Source organism: Syngnathoides biaculeatus, chromosome 2 (assembly GCF_019802595.1).
Source record: "Syngnathoides biaculeatus isolate LvHL_M chromosome 2, ASM1980259v1, whole genome shotgun sequence".
Classification (NCBI taxonomy): Eukaryota; Metazoa; Chordata; class Actinopteri; order Syngnathiformes; family Syngnathidae; genus Syngnathoides; species Syngnathoides biaculeatus.
Genome location: NC_084641.1, coordinates 24,336,786 through 24,355,153, shown reverse-complemented (window position 1 = coordinate 24,355,153; position 18,368 = coordinate 24,336,786). Strand labels below are relative to the sequence as shown.

Here is an 18,368-nt window from a genome sequence, read left to right as displayed (position 1 = left end):
CACCAGCAGCTCACTCGCCTCGTCTGCTTCCTGCTCCAAGCTGAAAACAACAGTACGCAAGCACTGACCGTGACACAGCTAAACGCCCTGAAATTCTCTCAAATCTGCTGTAAAGCTGAAGGCGCAGTTGGGTGGTAATGACATTTTTTAACCTAGAAAAGTTTGATTTTAAAAGTCATTTTAAAGTGGTGTCCCTCACAATACAGTCCCCTCTGGCATTTCTTCACAGCGGCAGATCACTTAATCAAAGTTTGACTCATGCACTTCACTTCATAGTCTAAAAAAGCCAGAAACCTCTCTTTGACTGCACCCATTACTCTGACTTAGATTTTTAGATATCCTGCAAAATCAAGGGTAACATACGGCGCACAACGCACTGCACAGCAGCAACCGGTATGAGTGTGTACACATTTGAGGAACACACAGGTCGACGGAAGCTAATGTCCCAAGTGGTTATTCTCAGCCCCACTTCATAAAGATGGACTCACGGCAAGCAGAAATGTATTTATTTTTATCATTTGCATCTCTGAGAATTTGAGGAGTTTTTGCATAATCCTGCCGGCAGCCTTTTTTCTTGAACTCTTTCAAAATGATTGCTGTGGAAAAGGTAATTAAAGCAAAAGCTAGAGGTGGCCTTAAACGTTTTCCACAGGATCGTTCACCCGTGCAGATTTCTATCCATCCATCCATCCATTTTTGACATCGCTTAGGGTCATGGGTATGCTGGAGCCTTTCCCAGCCGACTATAGGCCAGGGGCAGGAAACAGCCTGAACTGGTCACCCACCAATCACATGGCACACAAACAAATGTTTAGAACGTGAATTTTCTACTAACTGATCATGCATGTTTTTGGGACAGCGGGAGGAAAGCGGAGTACATGCAAACGCCAGATGGGTGAGGCCAGATTTGAGACTGGTTTTTCAGAACTGTGAAGCAGATGTGCTAACCAGTCACCCAACTCTGGAGATTTTTATTTGGAAATTATAAAAAAAAAAAGTGAAATTGAGAAAGATGTGAGAAAACCTTTTTAAAAATATTTTCTTCCTAATACAATTTTCCATAATTTTGTGTAATTCATTTTAAAAGAAATAACATCATTTTTCCTATCTTACAGCCATGCTACCCTGAGAACCGCCGATCTCGTCAGACCTCGGAAGCTAAGCGGGTTTGGCCCTGGTTAGTACTTGGATGGGAGACCGCCTAGTAATATCAGGTGCTGTAAGCTTCTCTCCCCGGCTAAAGCGCTGGGGGGGTTGCGTCAGGAAGGGCATCCGGCGTAAAACTGTGCCAAACAAATATGCGTTCATCTAAGATGACACGCTGTGGCGACACCTAACGGGACAAGCCGTAAGGAAAAGAAGAAGAAGAACAGATGGTTATTTTTCCTAAACTTCCATCCATCCATTTTCTACCCCTTTTCCGGGTCAGGTCAGGGTTAGGGTCATCTGGGTCCTCTCAATGCGGAGGAGCAGCGGCTCGACACTGAGCCCCTCCCGGATGACCGAGCTTCTCACCCTCTCTCTAAGGGAGTCCCCGGACACCCTGTGGCGTAGACTTGATTTAGGAAATTGCCCAAGAATAATTTCTACACTTTGTATTTTCACAGCAAACTTTTCATCAAACAGCTTTATCTAGTTGAATTAAACTCACGGAGATAAACAGAGACTTTGCTTATAACAACACTTTGAAAACCTATAAGACAAAACAGCATGCTGGACTGCAACTGTACCGCCAATTTCTGTCCAGTTGGCGCATATGAAAAAGAATCCAACAGCCGTTGAAGCGAGTCACTTATGTGAAATGTTTACAAAGCAAACTAAAACCCACAGCCAATCTGCATCTAAAAAAAATGCGCAAAGCCCACCAAATATTAGTTGTTCTAAGCCACACCGCCACAGGGGTGAGATGGCTGGACATCATCTATGCTGACCAAGATGTGTGACCACAAGCTTCTCATCTGTGTTTGTGTGTTCAGCTGTCGACCGCCTCCGCCTCATCATCGGCAGTCCACACGTTGCACTCCCACCTGGCAGACAACAAGCCGAGGCAGCTGCATGTGACAGATTGGGTCAAATTTGGCAAGAACGTCAGCTCACTTTGACTGACGCGAGGTGAATAATTGGACAGAGAAGTAAAAACGATGTAAGACGGCTTCAGGTTTCTGATCCCTTCAATTCTTATGATTTACGCCCGTTTTACTGAAAACATGGTGGCAATCCTTGCAGTAAGATGCATGCAAGCCACGCTGCACAAAGTGAAATGATTATATAATTTATTAACTGAACGTTCACACTGTTGGGTGGCGCATACGGTCAACCTTCGCCGCAAAAAAATTGATTTCAAAGGGTGACAGCGAGCCACAATTTTGGAGTGTTTGTGTTAGAAAGAAATGAAACAACATGCTCTTGAATTTGAATGTTCTTTTGTGCTCTGTCTTAAAATTGTCTTTCCTCTTAATTCATTTGGAGGTCAATAGGAACAGTGAGAGGAAGGGAGGAAAAGAAGGTCAAGTACGAGGAACATGCACTGCATCGACATTTGCTCTCAGTCAACCTTCTTTTATCAAATAGCTGGTCCAATCAGTATTGGTATTAGTAACATATATATATATTTTATCTTTTATATTTTGTAGAGCGCACGATTCGTCACTTTTAACTGCTCCCTTTGCACAATTGACACTGTTCATACAGTACCGACTGCCGGAGGAAAATTCCTTCTGTGTTTTAACACACTTGACCATCAAAGATCAGTATTCTGATCAGTATTGGCAGTGATGGGGAGATATCACTCATTGATTATTGGTACTGGTATCGGCAGTATAGAACACTAATGAGAGCGCCCCCAACTATATATGGATATTGTGCACAACATCAAGACGCCAGACTCATTGGAATGTCAATGCTTAGTAAATATTATAATAATTTTGGAGTTGATTTATTGTTTAAAGGATTATTTTTAATTTGTGCAATTGCAATGCCTCGATTTTAGTCAGGTTAGCAGAGTTTTCGCCATGAATGCATTTGTAGTTATAACTTCTAAAAAGAACTTAAATAATACTTTATCCATCCATCCATCCATCCATTTTCCACACTGCAGATCCTCACTAGGGTCAGGGGCATGCTGGAACCTATCCCAGCTAACTGTGAGCGAGAGATGGGGTAAACCGTGAATTGGTCGCCAGGCAATCACAGGGCACATGTAGAGGATCAATCAGTAAGAGTTCTGACAGGGCCACCCCAACTTGGCTCAACGAGGCCCACCACACAAACAGGCTTAACGCCAGAACCTGATGTTTTGTTTTTTAAACTTGACTGTGTTGACAATAAGCAAAGGGTAAGCCTCTACCACTCTTGTGATTTCATGTCATGGTAAAATTTTTGGTTTACTATACGTAGTAAAATGAAGCTTCATTGTATCCCCCCCCATCCATCCATTTTCCACCACTTCTGCAGGTCGGGTTGCGGTGGAAGTATCTTCAGGAAGGAAACGCAGACTTCCCTTTCCCGAGCCATTTCTTCCAGCTCTTCCGGAGGGATACTGAGGCGTTCCCAAGCCAATCGAGAAACAATCTCTCCAGCGTGTCCTGGGTCATCCCCGGGATCTCTTTCCGGTGGGACATGCCCGGAACACCTCACCAGGGAGGCGTCCGAGAGGCATCCGAATCAGATGCTCCAGTCACCTCATCTGGCTCCTCTCAATGCGGAGGAGCAACGGCTCAACACTTAGCCCCTCCCGGATAACCGAGCTTCTCGCCCTATCTCTAAGGGAGAGCCTGGACACCCTGCGGAGGAAACTCATTTCAGCCGCTTCTATTTGGGATCTTGTTCTTTCGGTCATGACCCACAGCTCATTCCCACAGGTGAGGGTAGGAACGTAGATCGACTGGTAAATTCAGAGCTTCGTCTTTTGACTTAGCTCCCCTCTTTACCACAACGGACCGATACAAAGTCCGCATCACTGCAGGCACTGCACCAATCCATCTGTCGACCTCCTGCTTCATTCTTCCCTCACTCATGAACAAGACCCCAAGATACTTGAAATCCTCCACTTGGGGCAGGATCTCATCCCTGACCCGGAGAGGGCACAGCACCCTTTTCCGACTGAGGACCATGGTCTCAGATTTGGAGGCGCTGATTCTCATCCCAGCCACTTCACACTCAGCTGCGAACCGCTCCAGTGAGAGCTGGAGATCACGGCTTGATGAAGCCAACAGAACCACATCATCTGCAAAGAGCAGAAATGCGATGCTGAGGCCACCAATCCAAACACACTCTACGCCTCGGCTGCGCCAAGAGATTCTGTCCATAAAAGTTATGACAACAAAATCGGTGACAAAGGGCAGCCTTGGCGGAATCCAACTCTCACTGGAAATGAGTCCGACTTGTTGCCGGCAATGCGGACCAAACTCTGACAGCGGTTGTACGGGAACCAAACGGCTCATATCAGGGGGTTCGGTACCACATACTCCCGACACTCCTCGAGGGACACGGTCAAACGCCTTCTCCAAGTCCACAAAACACATGTAGACTGGTTGAGCGAACTCCCATGCACCATCGAGGATTCTGCCGAGGGTGTAGAGCTGGTCCATATCGTATCCCATAGTACAGAAAATTAATGTGATCCATGGTGATATTGAATCATAGACATGATGATCATACCTGAATTGTGAGACCAGTGACTGTTCACACCTCTACCTCGGACTGGTCACCAGTTTGTGACAGGGTACACAAATACAGACACAGGGAAATGAGGCGCTTAAAACAGTCCATAGTCAGTGATCAGACACTTTTGACTCCCTCTATTTTGAAATTAATCTGTTTTGACAAAGAAATAAAACCTAGTTCACCTTTGAGCTAAGATACCCTGGCCGTGTCTCAGATAAAGTGAATTCTGTCCTACTTTGGCTCGTTAAAAAAAAAAAAAAAAAGTTAGAAAAGGATATCATGAGCAGAGCAACTGCAAAGAAAACACTATGCAGTGGAAACAAGGGGACGGAAGCCAAGACTCACAGTTTCCAAGGTACCAAAACAACTGACACAGTCGTCTTCTTCCCGTCATGCTCATTAGACGTTACACAAAGACTACAATACAGTGTGTACGGTGGGATCAACTAATGTGAGGTCATTGGCATCCCTACTAGCCTCCCTCAGTGTGGTGCGCTTTACCTTTACAGAACTTAGAGGGGGTTTAAAATCACAACCATCCTCTCTGGCGGGACAACTGGTCATATCAATGAACACCCACCAGATGACCTCTTAATAGGCTTGATTTGAAAAGGAAGAGGTCAGGAGGATGAGCACAGCAGTATAGACGCAGGATGCCTGCAGTTGTTTGGGAGTGCAAGTTGAAAATTGTCTTTGGCCATTGCTTGAGATTTATTGGTAGAGCCTGAATGCAAATGATCCCAGAGTAGACATTAATCTAGCAAGAATATTTCATTTAACGAGGCTTCTGTGGCAAGAGGCAGTTCATGGGCTCGTAAATATGGTTTGACGCTCTGATTGTTCAGCACATCACGAGCTAAAAGAGAAGGTGCTGCCGGACACGAGAAACATCCTTCTCCGTTATGATCCTCTTCACTGCCTTGGGGCACCAAAACACACTGCAGGGGTTACCTGGCTTTGTCTGAACTACATGAAATCCCACCGAACTGGAGTCTTAACTTTCTGCTTGGGTAGCAAATTACGCTACAGAAGCCAAGATACAGAGACTGTAAGAAAAAAAACAAAAAGTACAATATAACAAGTTCATGCTGGATATGGAAAATTTGGATCCAATTCTATACGCCACATATTATTCATGATGAATGTTGGATCATAGGTATTTATTACAGCTTCACACATTGGTTGTTGTAATCATATTTTTCTAACTGCTTTTATAGTCACAGCACAAATTGTATGGCAGACCATAACAGAAAAATACAGAAGCGAGAGCATCATAAACAATTGGTGGTGATGGCTATTGATGCAGGAACAGCAAAAATACAAGATTGAAAATGTTCCTCCCACTTTTAAGGGGCAACAGGTCATGGGACACCCCAGGTGGGCCTTTACGGCTGCCAATGGAACTGGTTCCTATTATACATTGATGTTGTTAGGTGCTGACAAAAGCATCGAGATGAATTCTGAAATAATATCTGCGCTTTATCAACCAACAGCTTCAGAACATATTAGATGGTGCTTCACGGTGCAGTTGGACAATGACCCGAAGCATACTGAAAAAGCAAACATGTTTTCAAGACACGAAAAGCAAATGTTATGCCAAGGCCAAGGGGATTACCTGATGTGAATCTGACAGGGTATGGATTTCATTTGCTGAAGACAAAACTGAAGGGAAAATGTCCCAAGAACAAGCAGGAACTGAACACATTTGCAGTAGAGGCCTGACCGAGCCTCACCATGGATAGACTTCAGACTATAATTGACTGTAATTGACAGCAAATTATTTGCAACCAAGTATCAATATGTGAAAATTTAATTGAGGTTTGATTTACATTTGGGCCCCTTAAAAAGTGAGGGAACACATTTACAAACTGTTGTGTTGCTCCACTGACAAAAAAATATTCTTAGAATTGGATACATTCAAATACTGCATGGACACAGACTGCACATGGTTAAAATGCATTAAACTAACAAATATGATCATTTTCAAGGAAAGGAGTGTAAAATTACATCACTTTAGCACATTTGACTCATGTGCAACCCAACACAAAGTACAATTTTTCTGTATACACCATTCACTTGAGTCACATAAACTAAAGCTGAAGATCTGGAGTTTACAAGTACATCATCCTCATTTTGTTTCAAATGCATTCTGTCTGTGTTTAGAGCCAAAAATACGATTGTGTATATGTCCCAATATTTATGGAACTGACAATAGTTTGTATGTATCAATTCCACCATGAAGTTCTGTAATACGAAGTGCACTGCAACCATAAGAGGCGTTGTTGATTCAGTCTCGACTAGTTTGCAGTCAAAAGAAGAATCATTACAAACAACAGCTATGGAGGTTTAGCGACATCTATGCTGACCCTTGCTGTAGCACAAGTCCTCTGTGCACGGTTTTTCTACTCAAAACAACATTGGACGCAAGAGCTATGAACGAGTCAGTCAAGTCGTATCAATTCCCAAGTCCAACTTGGCCCATAAAAACTTAAAAAACAAAAATACAGAATCCAAATTTTCAAATTTGAATTACAATGACTCAAAGGACAATATAATAATTACTTTACTTGACAAGCTTCAACTGTTGCCCCACCATATATACTTTAAAAAAAAAAAAAAGGAGGCATCCATTAGCCTACTTCCTAGTAGCTGCATGGCTATTCATGGCAGCGACACAAACAAAGTTGGAAAGGAGCCATCGCTGGAGGGGGGCCCACGGCAGAATGGATTTGAGAAAATGTATCCAACGCAGCGTAAAAGCAGACGAGAGCCAGCTAGCTAGCCAGCAGAGTAAGTAGCTAGCTGGCTAGCTGGAAAGACGGCAGCTTGGTCAAAGGCACGAAGGCTCATTGCGATGCAGGACAGTCCAACACCACTCCATACAACCACAATGATAAACATATTTTCTTGATCAAATTAATACAGTGAGAGCACTGTCAAGCACTGTCACTTTTGGACCCGTGCTCAAAAAATTATTAAATCTTTAATGAAAAAAATTATTACATGTACATTACAGTGTCATTATTTGCGGCCATGACATCATCATCACCAACTCAATTTGAGATGAAGCAAAAGAAGAAAACAGAAAAGATGTATGTAAATAATTGTAATATTTTTTTAAAAAATTAGAGCAAAGTGAAAGTGTAACAGCTCCTCATCACTGGCCAAGCAACCATATTCGCACTCCAAATATTTTCACCCGGCTGTCTTACCGGGCCTGGGAAAAGGTCTGAATGCGAAACGTGCATAAAAAGGTGGATGCAGCAGCATTGCGATAAGAAATCAAAGTATTTTCAGACACCACTCCACTCTAAATCCCAGAGGACGGCATCTGAATGTTGTCATGCAATTCTGATTAAAGCAGCGTCCTCCGCTGCATCATGCAAAACAACAAACATTCATCAAAACAAATGGAGTCCCCACCGATTCATTTGTGACCTGCGATCACTTTACAGAGAATGCGACACAACGGACCACATGTGGGGGTGGCAGACTGTGACAAAATGATATTTATCACTGATGTTTAGAGCAGGAATGTGCAGGCCTATCTAGCGTTGCCTGGCAGCTTATCCCAGAGTGAGCGCCGGTCGTGCCATGAACAGGAGTAGAAGGTTACTTAAAACAAACACCATTAACAGTAAAAACCTGCATAGGGTCAGCAGAAATTATATCAGACCAGGGCTGACAAGGCACTCGAATATCAGGAAACCTGATGGGCGTGGGAATTGGATTTCTGACCTGGGTATAACACGGCTGTAGCTATACAGTTAAGAAGAAAAGTATTTGAACACCGTGCTATATTGCAAGTTCTCCCACTTATAAATCATGGAGGGGTCTGATATTTTCATCGTAGGTACATGTCCACTGTGAGAGAGATCATCTAAAAAAAAAAATCCACAATGTATGACGAGTTATTTGTGTGATATAGATGCAAATAAGTATTTGAACATCTGAGAAAACCAATGTTAATATTTGGTACAGTAGCCTTTGTTTGCAATTAACAGAGGTCAAACGTTTCCTGTAATTGTCCACCAGGTTTGCACACACTGCAGGAGGGATTTTGCCCCACTCCTCCACACAGATCTTGTCTAGATCAGACGGGTTTCTGGGCTGTCGCTGAGAAACACGGAGTTTCAGCTCCCTCCAAAGATTTGCTATTGGGTTTAGGTCTGGAGACTGGCTCGGCGATGCCAGAACCTTGATACGCCTCTTACGGAGCCACTCCTTGGTTTTCCTGGCAGTGTGCTTCGGGTCATTGTCATGTTGAAAGACCCAGCCATGACCCATCTTCAAGACTCTGACTGAGGGAAAGAGGTTGTTCCCCAAAATCTCACAACACATGGCCACGGTCATCCTCTCCGTAATACAGTGCAGTTGTCCTGTCCCATATACAGGAAAAACACCCCCAAAAAGATGATGCTACCAACCCCATGCTTCACAATAGGGATGGTGTTCTTGGGATGGAACTCATCATTCATCTTCATCCAAACATGGTTGTGGAATTATGACCAAAAAGTTCCATTTTGGCCTCATCTGACCACATTCTCCCATTACTCCCCTGTATCATCCAAATAGTCATTGGCAAACTTAAAACAGGCCTTGACATGCGCTGGTTTAAGCAGGGGAACCTTCCATGCCATGCATCGTTGATGTCTTAGTGTATTGGTAACAGTAGCCTTGGAAACGGTGGTCCCTCCTCTTGTCAGGTCATTGATCAAGTCCTGTCGCATCATCTTGGGCTGACTCCTCACCTTTCTAAGGATCATTGAGACCCCACGAGGTGATATCTTGCATGGGGCTCCACTCCAATTAAGATTGACCGTCGTGTTTAGCTTCTTCCATTTTCTAATGATTGCTCCAACAGTGGATCTGTTTTCACCAAGCTGCTTTCACCAACTTGTTTTCTTCACTGTAAGTCAGGAAAGCAGAATTTTCTAATTGGACTACACTTATCACATCTTGAGGGTACAAGACAGCAATGATAGCCTAGAACAGTGGGGGTAGCATTACAGTAGATTCATTCCAGTACTTACCCGGGACTCAGCCCAATATATTACTGGAAGCAAACTAAACCATGAGGACTGGGACTCTTGACATTTCATGATTTAACCCTATTACGATCTTCAATTGGGTCAGCATTCTCAATCAAAATAAACAAATTTCTTACCATGTGGCCATTCACTGCTTACCAAAGAATATTCATAATGACCCATATTTGACGAAACATTGATTTCCATTACCCTGATTACTTACTTTAATCAATAACCAAATGGAAAAGGTGGGAAAAGCTGCATTAGAATCCAACAATTGCCAACAAATGTTTCTCAGCACTGCAAGAAGCCAAAAGTGTTTATAACTTTCTTCTGTTCATTAAAATTACTGGCAAATTATTAGTAAATTCAGTACCACGTAATACAGTTGACTGACTTAAATATAGATTTATTGTGCTAGCTCAAGGAACTACAAAGAGGACATCAAGAAGATGAGCAATGTACAGGTAATGCCTCATTCGTCAAATTTTATTCACACCCAGATTTCGCGTCATGTTGTTGCAGAGGTTCTTATGTGTACCTTTGCAGTTTTTGGTAATGCTAAGCCATTATGCAAATTATTTTGCAGTTCCTGAGTGGCTCTATACCTAACAGGGGCTATTAGAACACTTTTTTCAGTAGAAAGTCACTCAGTTGAGGCTCTGCTCTCAGACATGTATAATAGGGAAAAAAATATATATACATTTCGTCAGTCACCAATTGTGCAGGTTCTCCTACTTAAAAACACAAAAGGCCTGGAATTTTCGTCATAGATACCTTTGAAAGACAAAATTGAGAAAAAAAACATGGAATGATTCACGTTGATTTTTAAGAAATGTATTAGCAAATTATGGTGGAAAATAAGTATGTGGTCAATGATAAACAAGACCTTATAAATTTTTCTTAAAGAGCCTCATCTGCCCTTCGTTCATTAGCTGCATTAATGCCAACTGTTTAAACTCATCAGTATAAAAAGATATCGTCCACAACCCCAAACAGTCATACTCTAAGCTCCACTACGGTCGAGACCAGAAGCTGTCGAAGGACACCAGAAGCAAAATTGTAGACCGGCACCAGGCTGGGAAGACTAAATCTGCAATAGATAAGCAGCTTGGTGTTAGGAAGTCAAGTGTGGGGGAAAAAAAATATGAAAAAAATGGAAGTGAAAATTGAAGACATACAACACCACTGTAACCAAAATGATTAAAATGGTCACAAAAATAGTGGAAAAAAAAAAATCCCAGAACCACATGGGGGGAAGAACCTAGTGAATGACCTGCAGAGAGCTAGGACCAAAGTAATGAAGGCTACCATCAGTAACACACTACACTGCCAGATGTGTCCCTCTGCTGACGGCTGTACATCCCCAGGCCCATCTGAAGTTTGCTAAAGGGCATTTGGATGATCAAGAAGAAGACTGGTAGTTTTTAACCAAAGCAGAACATTTTGGTAAAACTCAACTTGTCCTGTTTGAGGGAGGAAGAATGACGAGTTGGATCCAAAGAACATCATGAAGCATGGGGGGTGGAAACATCATGCTTTGGGTTTGTTCTTCTCCAAACGGACCAGCACGACTGATTTGTGTAAATGAACAAAAATTAGTGGAGCTCGTGTGAAAACCTCCTTCCATCGGCAGGGGCACTGAATATGAAACGTGGCTGAGTCTTTCAGGATGCCAATGATGCCGAACATACCGCCCAAGGATCGAAGGATTGGCTTTGAAAGAAGCATTTTAAGGTTCCGGAGTGGACTAGCCAGTCTCCAGATATCAACCCCATAGAAAGTCTTTGGAAAAAGGTGAAAGTCTGTCTTGACTGGCAACAGCCCCAAATCATCACTGCTTTAGAGGAGATCTCCATGGAGGGGTGGGCCAAAATACCAGCAACAGTGTGTGAAAAGACCTACAGAAAATGTTTGACCTCTGTTACTGGCAAAAAATGGTATATAATAAAGTATTGAGATGAAACTTTACAATGATCAAATCGCTATTTTCCAATGATTTGCTTTTTTGAAATTTTAATTTGCTTTTCTGGATTTTCCCCCCCCCTCATTTAGTCTCTGACGTGAAGTATAACCATCCATTTTCCAAGCTGCTTATGCTCACAAGGGTTGGACCTTTGATGAAAATCACAGGCCGTCTTTCATCATTTAAAGTGGGAGAACTTGCACAATAAGAGGGTGGCTAAATACTTTTTGCCCCACTGTAGCTCTGCTATGTCTTGTGCATACTGTACAGTCAAGAAAGGATGTAAGTGTGATGTACTTGTACCTTTTAATAACATCTAAATTGCAAAATTCAATTTTTCATCATTTAAAAAATATCAATTGTGATTTATATGATACGGCACGGTGAAGTCACACAGCGTTCTTTACAGTAGGTGCACCACATTGACTGTCTGGCACCCCTTTCACTTCCATGGTAAACCATCATTCTCTCTCTCTCTCTCTCTCTCTCTCTCTCTCTCTCTCTCTCTCTCTCTGTCTCTCTCTCTCTCTCTCTCTCTGGCATAAAATGAATCTACACTGATACATCCATCCATTTTCTGAGCCACTTATCCTCAAAGGGGTCGCGAGAGTGTTGTCGCCTATCCCAGCTGTCATCGGCAGGAGGCGGGGTACACCCTGAAGTGGTTGCCAGCCAATCGCAGGGCACATAGAAAAAAGCAAGGATTCGGACTCACAATCACACCTACAGGCAATTTATAGTCTCTAATTATTGCATGTTTTTGGGGTGTGGGAGGAAACATAAGTGCCCGTAGGCCACCCAATTGTGCACTTGGAGAAGATGCAAACTCCACACAGGTGGGTCAGGATTTGAACCCCAGTCCTCAGAACTGTGAGACAGACCGTTTAATCAGTCCATGCACCGTGCCCCCCTCTGGGTAGAGCAATACCTGGGAATTTAAATATTTCATGACGACCCTGGCACATAGAAACCGAATACAATTGCACTCATAATCACACCCACGGGCAATTTAAGAGTCTTAATGCATGTTTTTTGGGATGTGGGAAGAAACCGGGGTACCCAGAGAAAACCCACGCATGCATAGGGAGAACATGCAAACTCCGCACAGGCGGGGCGGGGATTTGGACCCCTGTCTTCAGAACTGTGAGGCAAATGCTTTAACCAGTTGCCCCACCGTGCTTACACTGTTGCAGATTTACCCTATTTCTATGATGTAAAATAAAGACAATCAAGATGACACACGCAAGATCTACATGCACGACTAGATGTCATTTCAACTGCTCCAACCATACTCAAAATATTAAATAACTCTTCTGGGTTTTTCCCATTTTCTGTAATATCTGGAATAAAGCCAAACTTCTTCCCCCCCAAAAAGCCAATTGCACTTGATTCACCATAACATCCTCCTTGTGCAGATTGACAGAATGGATTTCTACAGACAATATGAAGAATAATGCCAGTGATGATGCCACAAAATGAACGTTGATGTAACTAGTGTGAGGTCATCTGGAGTTGGGGATACGACACAATGGAACACAGCTGAAGCGAGATTTTTAAATAAAACGTGCTTCTCTCTCACTGTCTCAAGTCAAATCAGATTAACCCTCTCGTTTCAGGTCAGGATCACTAAAATTATTTTTGTTAAATGCCACAATAATAAGAGAGAGAACATTTCTTAGAGAATTTCATATTTTCTTGGAGGTCACAAATTTACATACACAAAAAGTGCTATCTTGAAAGAACATGGGGCAGCCCAGATGACGTGGTGATGAGTTTGGAAGTTCCTGATAAGTCAACATGTGAGTTAATTGACATCACAGCTGGGGATGTATTTGAGGCCACACCTCTAACACCCTGCTTCCTTGTTTAAAATAATTGGAAAAAAAAAAAATCAAAAGAAATCAGCCAGGAATTCAAAGAAAGCATTATGGAGCTCCACAAGTCTGCCCCATCCTTGGGTGCAATTTCCAGATGTTTGAAGGTTGCCACGTTCGTCGGTTTAAACAATTATACAGAAGTATAGACATCAGGGGAATGTCCAGCCATCACACTACTCAGGAAGGAGACGGGCTCTGTGTTCCAGAGATGAATGGGTTTTGGTCCAAAATGTACAGGTCAATACGAGAATAAAAGCTAAAGCCCTTGTGAAGAGGCTGGATGAAGATGGTGAGAAAGTGTAGTGAAATGGCTCATGCGCCGACATGGGCTGAAAGGCCACTCACCAATAATGAAGCTATTACTCCCAAAGAAATATATATATATATATATATATATATTAAAAAGATTACAGTTTGCAAAAAAATAAACAAAACACCAAGACAAAGATCTTAACTTCTCGAGACATTTCCTGTGGTCTGGTGAAACTAAAGTGGAGCCGTTTGGCCATAATGACCAACGTTCCATCTGGAGCAAAAAGAGGGAAGCTTGTAGACCTGAGAACACCATGGCAACTGTGAAGCATGGCGGTGGCAGCATCAGGTTGTGGGGCTGTTTGCCTGCAGCGGGAACTGAAGCCCTTCATAAAATAGACGGCCCGCTGAAGAAAGAACATTCATTACGCGGAGATGTGAAGGCAGCGTTTCAAGACATCAGCCAGTAAGCGAAAACTTGGGCGGAAACGGGACTTCCAAATGGCCAACGACCCTAAGCAAACTGCCAAAATGGTTTAAAAGTGGCTTGAGGATAACAAAGTCAATGTCTTGGAGAGGCCATCACAAAGAACTGATCTGAATCCTATTGAAAATTTGTGAGCAGATCTGAAAAGTTGTCTGCGAGAAACCAACAAACCGACAAATGTGACCCAGTTACACCAGTTCTGTCAGGAGGAATGGGCCAAGATTCCAGGAGAGCATAGCCAAAAGCTTGTGGAAGGTTAGCCAAAACATTTGACCCAAGTCATCTAATTCAAAAGGAAATGCGACTCGATACGAAGGAAATGTGTGCAAATGTTTTACCTCAAAGAAAATAACATGCAATTCACCAGGGAAATTCTCTCGCTCATTTTTGTGGTATCGAACAAAATGAAATAATTTTGGTGATTGTGACTGACCTGAAACAGGAGCGATTGAGTCTGATTCGACTTCAGACAGATACAAAAAAAAATGAAAAGTGTATTTTTGCACAGTTTAGGTAAATTTCTGGCTTCAACTGTAGTACTACATCCTCAATTTGAGTTTTAAAGGATCACTTGCACACTACTGAGATCACCGTTTTATCAACTAAAACACCCTTCTTGAGCTCACATTTCTAAGCCTCACAGAAAGATAGATCATGTCTAATTCTCCCTTCAGGATCAACAAAGGAGGATCCATGGGTACACTCATCCCGAGGAGGAGAAATCTGATATAATATGTTAATTCGACGGATTTATAGGGGGGAAGTAGATTTAGCTACCCCTAATACCGAATAGCCTCAATTCTAAGTCAGGATATCCATCTCCGATCCTTTTAATTATGGTACAGAAATTACAGCCTTATTGACTGATTTACTTATTGGATTGAAAGGCATTGAACTAATGTACCAAAATGTACCACTATTCCGAGATTAATGACTTTTTTTACAAAAGGCCTTTATTTCCACTTTGGGTTTTGAAAGGTGAGTAATGGAAAACACTTCAGACATCATAATGCTTGAAATGCCTGCATGTATAAACCCAATTCCAGTGAAGTTGGGACATTGCGGTAAATAAAAACAGAATAAACGTTTTTGCAAATAATGTTCAACCTATATTTAATTGTATACACTACAAAGACAAGATATTTAATGTTCAAAATAATAAAGATTTATTGTTTTCATCAAATAATTATTAACTTTGAATTTAATAGCTGCAACATGTACCAAAATAGCTCAGAGGGGGTAGCAAAAAAAGACTGAGAAAGTTGAGGAAAGCTTATCAAACACCTGTTTGCAACATTCCACATGTGAACAGGCTAACTGAGAACAGGTGGGGGCCATGACTGGTCATAAAAGGAGCTTCCCTCCATTCACAAGCAAATGGGGCGATGTTCGCCGCTTTGTTAACAAGTGTTCCAAGGAATTTGGGGAATTCATCATCTCCATCAAAAGGTTCAGAGAATTTGGAGAAATCACTGCACGCAAGTGGCAAGGCCGAAAACTAATACTCGTGACCTCGATCCCTCAGGCGGAACTAGACCAAAAACAGACATCAATGTGTGATGTATATCACCACATCGGCTGAGGAACACTTCCGAAAACCAATGTCAGTAAATACAGCTCAATACTACATCCGTAAATGCAAAATTAAAAACTCTACTATGTAAAGCAAAAGTCGTTTATCACCAACACCCAAAAACGTTCCCGGCTTCTCTGGTTCTGAGCTCATCTCAAGAGGGACTGATGCAAGGTGAGAAATTGTTCTGTGGTCTGACAAGTCCACATTTCAAATAGTTTTGGGAAATTGTAGATGTCGTGTCCTCTGGCCCAAAGATGAAAACAACCATCCGGACTGTTATGGACGCAAAGTTCAAAAGCTAGTATCTGTGATGGTATGGGGCTGTGCTAGAGCCAATAGCATGAACAACTTACACATATGTGAGGCACCATTACAGCCGATAGGTACATTGAGGTTTTGGAGAAACATATGCTGCCATCCAAGCAACGTCTTTTTCATGGACATCACTGTTACTGTATTTCACCAACACCATGCCAAACCAGACGTTACAACAACGTGGCATCCTAGTAAAAAGAGTGCGGATACTAGACTGGGCTGCCTGCGTGTGACGCATTATGAAGCGTAAAATATGACAACAGAGACGCTGGACTGTTGAACGGCTGAAGTTGTACATCCAGCAAGAATGGGAAAGAATTCCACCTACAAAGCTTAAAAATGAGTGTCCTCAGTTCTCAAATATTTACTGAAGTATAAATAAAAGATGATGCAACAGTGGTAAACATGACCCCGTCCCAGCTTTTTTGGAACGTGTTGCAGCCATAAAATTCAAAGTTAATAATTATTTGCTAAAAAGAACAAAGTTTATTACTTTGAACATTAAATGTCCGAGTAGTGTATTCAATTAAATATAGATTGAACATGATTTGCAAATCATTGTATTCTGTTTTTATGTTGAACACAGCGTCACAACTTCATCGGAATTTGGTTTTTACATAATTTCACTCCTGATCTGAATAACATTTCTCTTGTCTCTCTCTCTGAATAGTCCTTTTGCAAGCACTGCAATCCTTACACAGCTCACCACATATAAAAAGCATTTAAGTCATGTATCTTCTATTAACCACACTCAACATTATTTACGGCGTTCATATTTGATCAAGTTCACTGAAAGAATCAGTCCCTTTGATAACCTCTCTCTCCCAGAGCTCGGCCGCATTAGCGTTCAAACAGTGTGACCGGTAGACACAAAACTCCATTCTGTCCAAAAACTAATCTATATTTAAAAAAATTGATCAATTAAAGAGGTTCAGCCAAGGCTCTTATCTTCCATTTGAAAAAGCTCATGGCACACCACCAAACGAAAATAATCTAATAGAAGAGCATATATTTGTTCTTTGTCTTTATATGCCGTTGCTATAGAAGAGTGAACAAAGCTAAATTATTTGTTGTAAATAATAATATGACCATTTAAGTGAAATGTGATAACTTCCAGTAGCACACCAGAAGCGCTCTCACGGTACGCCAATGTGCCACTCCGACCGGTCGGGAACCACGGCACTAAAGGTTAGAGTTAAATTATCTCCCGGTATCATCAGCTGGCAAAGACATATTGTCCATTCGTCAATGGGATGGATTCGGTGCCACGGGCCTTCACGATACCAGCCGCAAAGGTCAAGGCACAATCACATGACCCAGAGGACTGTGAAAAGAGAAGTCCAATGTCTGAATGCTAAAGACTTCTGCAAGAGTGAGGCTGAAAGCGGATTCAACCGGACAGCGGTGACAATTGCTTTCCTGACAAAACCGAAAGCAAAGCAAAGCTAATTTTTTCTGTATCGCGCATTTCATACACGAGGTAACTCAATGTGCTTTACATGATTAAAGCCATTTGAAAACAAAGAGATAAAATATGTAAAAGGGGATAAAAACGATAAAAATGACAAACAAACTATTTTTAAAAAGACAGTTAAAACCGCAATACAGTGCAAGGAATATGATCAAAACGTGGATATATTCTAAAAAGCATAAGTTTTCAACCTGGATAGAAAAAAAAAATTCGCACGTGGGCCTGACCTCACCTCTGTAGGCAACTTATTCCATTTGTGTGCAGCATAACAGCTAAATGCTGCTTCACCGTGTTTGCTTTGGACTTTGCGCTCCACTGTTTGACCCCGAGTCAATCGATCTCAGAGCTCTACTGGGTCAGTATTCCGTAAGCATTTCTTTCATGTATTCAGGACCTAAATCATTTAGTTATTTATAGACCAGTAGCAGAACTTTAAAATCTGTTCTAAAGCTGACTGGAACCCAACGCAAGGACTTTAGGATTGGAGTTATATGCTCTGACCGCTTTGCTTTGGTCAGAATGCGAGCTGCAGTATTCTGAATGAGCTGCAGCTGTTTAATACTCTTTTTTGGGGAATCCTGTCAGAAGACCATTACAATAGTCAAGCCTACTTGAGATAAAAGCATGGATGAGCTTTTCCTGTTCTGCTTGACACATACAAGACTCCATTCTAGATATGGTCTTCAGATGGTAGAAGGCAGTTTTTGCTGTTGATTTGATATGATTGTT

At 42.0% G+C, this 18,368-nt stretch overlaps 1 protein-coding gene and 1 pseudogene across 4 annotated transcripts in view; one reads left to right on the top strand and one right to left on the bottom strand.

The window, feature by feature from the left end:
• The window catches only part of LOC133512678 (IQ motif and SEC7 domain-containing protein 1-like), a 143,197-nt gene that overhangs the window by 120,920 nt on the left and 3,909 nt on the right, over positions 1-18,368 (bottom strand). The gene's annotated exons all lie outside the window — the stretch shown is intronic.
• On the top strand, positions 1,108-1,226 carry LOC133497381 (5S ribosomal RNA; annotated as a pseudogene).